The sequence below is a fragment of the Paroedura picta genome, chromosome 6 (assembly GCF_049243985.1).
Source record: "Paroedura picta isolate Pp20150507F chromosome 6, Ppicta_v3.0, whole genome shotgun sequence".
NCBI lineage: Eukaryota > Metazoa > Chordata > Lepidosauria > Squamata > Gekkonidae > Paroedura > Paroedura picta.
This window is the reverse complement of record NC_135374.1, coordinates 32,490,957-32,501,115: the sequence shown is the minus strand read 5'-3', so window position 1 is coordinate 32,501,115 and position 10,159 is coordinate 32,490,957.

The following is a 10,159-nucleotide window of genomic DNA, read 5'->3' as shown; positions in this document are numbered from 1 at the left end:
TAAAATTTCAGCATCCACTCACCCAAGTTGTCAGATTCTGCAGGTGAACTAATATCTTTAGTCTGGAAATCAGTTGTTAAGTTTAGGAGATCTGCAATTTTTCCAAGATCCTATAAAATTAGGATATTTGTAGATGGGGATTGACTTGGGTGGTTTCCTTGTTGCAGCTGCCGGTATGTTTAGCAACAGTGTGACTCCCACATACCAGATTTCCTCATATTTTCCTTTAGTTCCATGCAAGAGCCACCAGCCCCCACCCATGTACACAACAGGAAATTTTCCATTTAAAAAAAATGGCAATTGAATATCATTACACCTCTGTAAGCACTCTATCAGGTTTTCTGAATTACCAGCTTTCATTAAAATAACTATTTGTTTGTTTGTTTGTTTATATACCACCCTTCCCGAAGGCTCAGGGCAGTTTACATTAAACAGAGATAACTGTACAAATAACTCAGTATCATACAAGAGTATAAGAAGGGTGGTCTAATAATTAAACCAAACAGAGAGAAACAGACCTATCCACTGGCTCCTATGTGAGCCTGTGGCCAGTATTATACTATTAATATATATAAGGACTTGTCACTGATGAAAGAATCTCACTGAAAACGGATATTACCTGGATTCCGTTTTGACAGAAGTCCTACAGAATAAAGAAACAAGGAAAACTACAAAAATAGGACACTTATCTTTCTTTTATGAATATATTTATTATATAGCCAGTGGATAGGTCTGTTTCTCAAATAACTCAGTATACAATAACATAATAATAACTAACATTATGAACAATAGAACATTGGGGAGATCAATAACTCAACACTTACTGATGGCCCAGTGGGGTGGGTGAGCTTGCAATGCTGGTTGGAGGAGGGAGGCTGAGGGGGGCCAATTGGAAGCAGTGGTACTGGTCAACATCAACCAAATGCCTGGTGGAGGAGTTCCCTTTTGCAGGCCCTGCAGAATTGTTTGAGCTCCGTCAGGGCCCTGATCTCTGGGAGCTCGTTCCACCAGATGGGGGCCAGAATGGAGAAAACTCTGCCCTGGTTGAGGTCAAACAGGTTTCCTTGGGTCCAGGGATCACCAGGAGGTTGGAGCTGGTGGAGCGTAAGGCTCTTTGAGGGGTGTAGGCAGAGAGGCGATCCCTTAGGTACACTGGGCCCAGACTGTATAAGGCCTTAAAGGTGATGACCAAAACCTTAAGCCTGATCCGTAATTCAACTGGAAGCCAGCACAGCTGCTGGAGGATGGGCTGGATGTGGGACCTCCTTGGTGTTGCTGTGAGGACCCTGGCTGCTGCATTCTGGACCAGCTGCAGTTTCCGGACCAAGGATAAGGGCAGGCCAACGTAGAGCGAGTTGCAGAAGTCCAATCTAGAGGTGACCATCGCATGGATCACTGTGGCTAGGTGTTCTGGGGCCAAGTAGGGCGCTAGTAGTTTGGCTTGGTGGAGGTGGTAAAATGCCAGCCGCATTACCGTCGTGATCTGAGCCTCCATAGAGAGGGAGGCATCAAGAATCACTCCCAAATTCCTGGTGGAGTTCGCCACTGATAGTCGTACTCTGTCCAGGTTGGGTAGGCACGCTTCCTCGCTTGGGCCTTTCCTCCCCAGCCACAGGACCTCTATCTTTGAAGGGTTGAGCTTCAGACGACTCTGCTTGAGCCACCTTCCAGGCCTCTGGCTAATGCTTCTGGGGGAGAGTCAGGGAGCCATTCAACAGGAGGAAGAGGAAGAACTATCCAGCCCTTTTTGTTGTGAAGATGTAAGAGTTAAGGCATGTCTTCTGAAGAGAGTTACTTAAAAATAGTGAAACCTAAGATTTTGGAGAACTGGAAAGAAGTATGTTTATAATGCTAAGGAAATATTGATTTTGGATGTACAACATATGCCCTTTGGTAGCAGGGGAATAACCCCCACTGGAGACTGAGGCAGGGGAAATAATGCCAAGCAGAACCAGGAAGAACCAGATTTGGGGGAGGGGCTATTGTGGTCTTTCCCAAAACATCACAGCAAGGTACGTTTGAGAAGGATTATAGGAAACAAAAAAGCAAAATCTACATCAGTGGTCCCCAACCTGCGGGCCCCGGCCCGGTGTCGGGCCGCAAAGGCCATGGCACCGGGCCGCGGCTCCCTCTCCCCGCCCCGCCCCCGCAGTAAAAAACTTCCCAGGCCGCAAGCTTGCGGCCCGGGAAGCTTCTTACTGCGGGAGGCGGGGAGAGGGAATCAGGGCAGGGCCGCGCCTGTGCGGGCCACGCCCGCTCGGCCCGATCCGCGGGCGCGGCCCGGGCGCGGCTCGCGGGCGCGGCTCGGGTGCGGCCCGATCCGTGGGCGCGGCGTGGGCGCGGCCCACGGGCGCGGCGTGGGCGCGGCCCGCGGGCGCGGCCCGATCCGCGGGCGTGGCCCGCGGTCCGCGGGGGCGCGGCCCGATCCGCGGGCGTGGCCCGCGGTCCGCGGGGGCGCGGCCCGATGCCCTGCCGGTCCCCAGCCTCGGAAAGGTTGGGGACCACTGATCTACATGACTCTGTCGAAGCAGGAAAAAGTGCTTCCAAGTTATTACACATGTGCAAGTGACTCAAATTTAAGAAGGATTGTAGCAACATACACAAAACACACACATGGAAAACAAATGATTAGGGAATGATGTATGAATGCTCCCCAGAATTCCCACTGTAGTTTGGACATCAGATCAGAGCAAAGCTTATATTACATGCTAATCACTACATAGTGAGATTAGTGAAGGATTCCTAAAATTAATGCATAGCTGAGCTAATCCGGAAGGTAATAAATGGAGCTTTTAGCATTCCACAGGGCCTGCAAGACGGAGCTCTTCCGACAGGTCTTTGGTTGAAGTCAGGGTAGTTAAGATCTGGGCTGCCCCTCCTTGAGCAAACTAGAACTGCACAGTTCCCCTTTAACCCGCCCCCCATGAGGTGTTATCTGTCTGCATGAGCTGGGAGAGGGAGGGTGGGTTTGCCGCTGTCTTGGCTATGTTTTAGATGTAAGGGGTTTTATGGTGGGTTTTATAATTTGTTAGTTGCCACAAGCCGGTTTACAGGAGTGGCGGGATAGACACTGAATTATAAATAATAAATAATAAAGCTGTTCTCGGGTGCTAAAGTGCTTGAATCAGATATCTTGGCTTAGTCAACCAAAACATCTCCTGGGTCAAAGAACTTTAGTGTCTTCCTTCCCAGCTGTTTCAAGGTTCTTCTTGATCCCTAGCCCAGCTGACAGTCTGTTCAGACAAGTCCTGTGTATTTACCTGAGATCGGTCTTGAAAGATTTAGAAAACAATACTGATGCACAGAGAGATGGACTATCAGTTAGGCACATTCATGTTAGACATCAGAGGTCAATAGACATTTGACCTGTGCCCAGGAAACTTTGCATCAGTTAGCATGGACTCTAAAGGCCTGCTTGTAAACACTAACCATGGGCAAATGCAGTCTTCTCTTAGACTTAGACTGTTATTTTTGTTTACAGCCCATGAACTTGTTGCCTTTTGTTCCCCTAAAAAGCCGTTTTGAGACTCCTTTGAGTAGAGAAAAGTGCCATATAAGAACCAACTCTTCTTCTTTTTCATCCCTATGATCAGAGAGGATCTTCTGCCATCTGATTGCCAGAAACGCCTGAACTATCTTTCATACAGCTGTCACTTCAGGAACAGAACTGTAAGATATTGCATCAGCTCCTCAATCCCCTTCTCTGTTTGGTTCTCGTGACTGTTTTGCCTACCATACAGTGGCTATTTGGGGCCTGCATAACATATTTGGGTTTTTTTTTCCATTATGCTGTCATTGTGAGCGTTCATCTGAAAAACACTCTTGTCAACTTTCCTAAGGGGAATATTCACAAAGCCTCCCTTAACTAAACTTAACAAGGTCTTCTTTTTTCTCCCTCTCTGCTGGCCTGCAACTGAGCTTTAGCCAATGAATTTCAAGGTTGTTATTCTATACCAATGCCATTACTGTTGTAGGCCAATTAGGAAATCTAATTTCCTAGCTGGCCTACAATTACAGGAAATAGATTATGACTATGAGACGCATTTTATTTGAGAGCTAGTGTGGTATAATGACTACAGTGTAAAACGGGGTTTTGGGAGACCCAGGTTTGAATCCCTGTGACTGTGGGCCAGACACAAACTCTCAGCCCAAGTACCACTCGGAGTTGTTGTTTGGATGAAAAGGAGGAGACCATTGCAAGCAGCTTTGGATCCCCACTAGGGGGAAAGCATGGTATGAGCAAATGATAAATAAACTGGTAAAGAAGTTTGAATTACATTTCATTCAGTACAAAAAGATATGACATAGAGGGGGGTGCTCAGTAGTCGTTATTTGAATATTTGACTATAGAAGAAGACAAGTAATCCATACTATGATCCCATTTTATGTATTGTCCATCCTTATTGCAGAACGTTGAATCCATCTTCTCCCTGCTTTTTAATTTGGAATCTCTAACAAGAGGTTATATTTTCAAGTAATTAATCTGTGGAGTCCAGTATACCTGGCCATGTGTGTGCAGGGGAATGGGTAGTATACTTAAGGATCACCCAGCAGAGACCTTTAATAATACAATCAAGAAAAGATTCTTTAATGTCTTGGGAGTGTATTGGCATTCTAATGATAACTTTCTAATGATTCAGGGTAAAACTGTCTGCTGTAGAAAGTGGGCAAAGTGCTACATCTATGAAAAAGATAAATTTGACTGGGGGGAAACTTCAGTCAAGAATGACAAAGAGAACTTGCTTTGCAGCTGACAAAAGGAAAAGGACAGAAGCAACAAGCAAGGGAGGTCAGGGTTGGAAAGCTTAAGTGGGAAGAGGATCTAGAAGCAACTTGACTGAAAGAAAGGTAGACAGCAAGGTAAGAATGGGGAAAACCAACGAAATTATTCTGGAGGCAACAGTAACCTGAAGGAAATGGGTAGAAATGAGACTAAAGGGCCAAAGGAAAGCTAGAGAAAGATCATATAATTTTTCCTAAAAGGGATGAGAATCTAGTAAACAGGTTTGCCTGAACATCCTGTGTAGGATGTTAACGTGTTTTAATGATTTTAATGGATGTTTAATTGTGTATTGTGTTTACTGATGTTACAGTTGAGTATGGGAACTGAGTCAGGAGAAGTGCAGGGAATATAAGAAATCTAAATAAAAAGTCACCATCCTTCCCCTGTTAGCACAAGAGTATTCCCCATCCAGTTTTCCCAGACAACCAGCTAGTTGAATTTAGCAAGTGTACAATCAGAATGAGATCACCTCTGATGTTATCTGAACATCATTGCTTAGTTTCGGTGTCTGCGGCAGACACTGTTAGAACAACAGAACAACAGGTGTCCTTTCTGCTTCGTCTGCTAATGACTAAGCTTCCCTTCTGAAATTTTAGGTGAGGTCACCTGAGGAATGACCTGATTCAGTATGAAGTCAACTTATTGCTTGAACATACAGCAGAAATCAGGGACAACACCTGTGATGGTTACCTGTGTTTTTTTGTGGTTTTTTGTCCCTTTTTTATTTTGGGCCCTGTTTAACTTGGGTACTACAGAATAAAACTGTTGGCCTTAGGGTAGAATAATATAGTTTTGGTAGCACTTCTTTGGAGTAGTTCTATACAGAGATATTCAATAGAGGAAATTCAAATGTACAAGGTGAAAGTGTTTATTATCTGTTTATACTTTAGTTGAATATAAATAACAGCCTTTATAATAGAGGACATTAGACAGACGTCATCGTGTTATTCCCACTTTTTTTACGCCTCCATGTGGAATTGGTTTGTTCTGTTCTAGAGGCAAGCAGAGAGCATTTTCTCAAAGGAGCAAGAAGACTCCAGTTGAGCCAATCAGAACATTATTTGAAAAATATCAGGAAGTTCCTGGCCTACATTTCCTAACTACACATCTTCTTTTGTTCAATCATGCACACTACAGATCTTGCAAATTTCAACAGCAACCACCCCACAGGATCCCCCCCATCACAGCATTTCATCCCTATCCCACTGCACTCAGGAAATAAACAACAGTTTGAGGGCTAGAATCAGAGCCTAGGTATAAACCCACCTAAGCATGGATAGAAAACTGAGTGATAATGACAGGCGCAAGATGCTTTGCTTGTTAAAAGTCAATAAGAATGAAGTTTATTCAGAAAAACACACAGAGAGACTGAGGTAAATGTTAACAATTAACCAGGAGGTGTGGGATGTTAGCCTGTCCATGTCTCAGGTAAACCTTCTCTTAGGCAGGTTTACTACACATTAGCATAGTATTCTGCTGCTGTAACTAAGTTTCAGCAAATCGTGCTGTCATACTCTTTTTTACGTTCAGTTCCCAGGCAGGGGAAATTAACCAAAGATCCAATGTCTCCTCAGATATACAAATCACACTCATATTAAAGTTCTCAAAAGATAACAAAGCAAGAAAAGATATACTGCAACCTGCAAAGCAAGTTCTTCCTTAACTTCCTCAGATCTTAACCTTTTCCAGTACACAGCTCCTAATACTCTAATATGCTCTAATACACTTCTGTGTTGCTAGGGTACCTTTTTGTATACTACTTATCACAGGGACATTATCTGGAAGTCAGAGAGCCATGTTAGTCTATGGCAGCCTTTCTCAACCTTTTTACCACTGAGACACCCCTGAAACATTCTTCAGGCTTCAAGAAACCCCAGAAGTGGTGCGATCATGCAGAATATGGTTGGGAAGCATAGGTGTATACATGCTCTCCTGGGGTCCCTCCCCTTCCCCCCTCCAGGCCCATTTTGGGAGGGGAGTCAACATGACCATATATGGTCATATCATGTTTAATACATTTTTACAATCTATAAAAAGCTAACATCTACCCATTCGGCGAACTCTTCCAGGGTTGTAAAACACCAGGGTTTCACAAAGCCCTGGTTGAAAAAGCCTGACCTTTGGTCTCAGAAACAGATGTAGTTTAAGTTAAGAACATATGTGTATGGGGATAGATTCTACTTATTTATAAAGTGTCCTAGACCTTCAGTAAATTTTTATTCCGCTCCACATGTATTCTCAACAGCAATAAGGCTATGAAATGCTTCAAATCAGAGTGTAAACCTGAATAAACATTGCATAAAAGAGATTCCAGCAACTGAACCTCTTTTTTTTTCATTTGTGGGACTATTTCTAGCAAAATCATCTTTTTAGATGAGGAATGAAATAATGTTTTCATGTACTCTACCTTAACAGTGCAGTTCTAAGCAGACTTACTCCCTTCTAAACCTATTGAAGTCAATGGGCTTTGAAGGCAGTGACTATGTTTAGGATTATGCTGTATGTATTTTTACATTGCTTACACTGTATGGTGAACAAGAGACACAGCAGTGAATTCTCTGTTGGTGTTGGTAAAGCTTATAGTTTTGTAAGGGAAGGAGGGATGTTAGTACATAACAGAACTGTATTAGTCCCTTCTCATTCCTGTTGGTACCATTGTGCAGACTTTAGTTCTCTGTTAGACCCCTGTGTCAACATTAGTATTATACTTGAGAAGAATGCAAGAGCAATTTTTCCATGGGCAACATCCCTGCACCCTATTCCTTAAGCCAGAATCAGAGTTGCTTGCTTATGGCTGATACCATGGGCTGTACCAAATATGTTTTTTTTTTAAATATCCAGGCAGCATGAATGGATTAAAGATTTCTAATATATTCATTAACACAGGAAAGGATCCATTTTCAGATGCTGAATATGTGAGCTGGCTTATAGTTACCAATAACTCAGAGCTCTTAACTAGGGATGCCATTCTCCCAGAATTACAGCTCACCTCCAGACTACAGAGATCAGTTCCCCTGGGGAAAATGACTGCCTTGGAGGGTGGACTCTATGGTACTGTACCCCCAATCCTCTCTACATCCCATCCCCAACTCCTCTGGAATATCCCAGCCTGGATCTGACAACCGTACCCTCCTCTGTCTCCCATTGGTAGGCAAGGGGACCTGGCCACCCTCACTGTAACACAGAACAAAATAATGTCTCAACCCAAGAGTCTCAATTCCAAGCGTTGAAATAAATTCTGAGGGTTAGATCCAGGCTAAGTTTGCCAGCCCCTCAACCTGCAATCCCTGGTTAGCTCTGGGTGTGGATTCTTACTTGGGCATCATCCCATTACAAAGCAATGTCATTTCCAGCTGCTTGACTAGGCCTGGCATCGCCCCAGAGTTACCAACTCTGATCTGGGAAATTCCTAAATATTTTGGGGTGGAGTCTGAGAAGGGTGGGGTTTGGGTAGGGAAGGCACCTCAGCGGGGTGTAATGCTATACACTCCACCCTCAGAGCTACAACTTTCTCCAAGGGAACTGATCTCCTTAGTCTGGAGATTAGTTGTAATTCCAGGAGATCGCCAGGCCTCACCTGGAGGCGGGCCACCCAATATTGCAGGCTGTTGTAGCATTCTCCCCACACTGTATGGTAAAGCCATAGTTATAAGGAAATGCTGCAGTGTTTGGCAACGCAGTGATGTCACTTCCAGTTAAGTGGCTGGAGATGACATTGTGGCATTGATGGATGCTGCTTCCCTCCAGCCTTTTCTCCTGCTGGTTTATTGAATGCCAGTGAAGAACACTAGTCCTTTGACATGGATTTGTCTGCCAAAAGTGGGCCAATGGTAGTCTGATCCAGACCAGAAGGTCCAATGGCAGAATTTTTTTTGCCTCCACCCTCCTACTGCAACCCACTGATATCCAGTAAAACTTTTTCCAGGGGATGGGGGACCCTGAAGAATTACATGAAGGGGTGTGGCATGGGAATAGGGAACCAATGTATATTGCCCATTTAGCCTGGATCCAACTCATATTTCATTGTTAAACTACAAATGAGTTATTTAAAGTTTAAAATGCATGATGAAGTGATTAAGCAAAATCCAGGAAAGGTTTGTCATCCAGTAGTGTATCATTTCAAAAGAAATGGACGTAAATTTTGCAAAATGAACCTTACAAAAGTGTGATAGCCTGGAAGATAACTTCTGTACATTCCAGTCCAAATATATTGAAGCCGACAGTAATTAGGAAGAACAAACAACAAAGCCTTGATTTAATGTGTTCCTCCCCTTGCTTACCCTGGCAATGTTATTACTTTAAAGCAATACTGAGAACTTGTACTAGATAAGAGCACCAGTGATTTGATGTGGTCTGTAAAAGTGTAATGTCATTTGTTACATTCTTAGATCATGGAAGCTTGTATTGCCCAATAACCTATCTAACAATGGCCAGGTAGGCTACATCAGGAAAAAAGGTACAAGATGATTATGTAATAGATTATTACAGTAACTCACTGGAAAAATATACAGCAAAGTATTTCTAAAGTCGAAAGCATCTCTGGTAACAGAATTAATCAACGATAAACTATCTAATTTTTTTGTCGTCATTCCTTAATATAATCTTTGCTGAGCTTCAAAAGCAAACTATCTGCAGTGAAAATGCAAGACAGGCAACAATTTGCATTGAGAATGGGAGGAAAGAAACCCAGGCATACATCAAAGCCATGGTGTCAGCATACTAACACACTAACAATACTAGTATGCCAAAATTTGAGTCCAGTTTATTTGTGTGAGCTTTCGTGTGCATACACATTTCCTCAGACAATGGAACAGGGATCATAAGAGTACAGCTAAAAGCAGAAAATAAATTATTAGTATGTATTAACATACTAAGTGCAATCCTGACTTCATTGTACTTAGATGGGTGTAACTGCTAAGGACTGGACTGTAAGCAACATGTTCTAGGAGGGCAGGGAGCAGTTCCTGTTGGCAGCAGAGGATAGGACCCACAGTAATGCGGTTTAACTATGTGTAGAATGGAATCTACTAGATATCAGAGGGAGGGGAAACTCAGTCAGAGTAGTTCAATAGAATCAGCTGCCTAAGGAGGTGAGTTTGCCCTCACTTGTGGTCTTTAAGCAGCAGCTGGACTGCTACTTCTCATGGATGCTTAAGGCTGATCCTGCATTGAGCAGGGGGTTAGGCTAGATGGCCTCTTCCAATCTATGATGCTGTGATTCTAAAATTGCAAATATACACAGCACATCCCTAAGAAGCCTGTTCTGGAAGTAAGTCATATTGAATAGATCTGAGTAGACCTGCTTATGATTCACCTGATGATTTCTCATATGTTCCTTGTGTTATATAATTGCTTTAATGTAATACACACAACCTG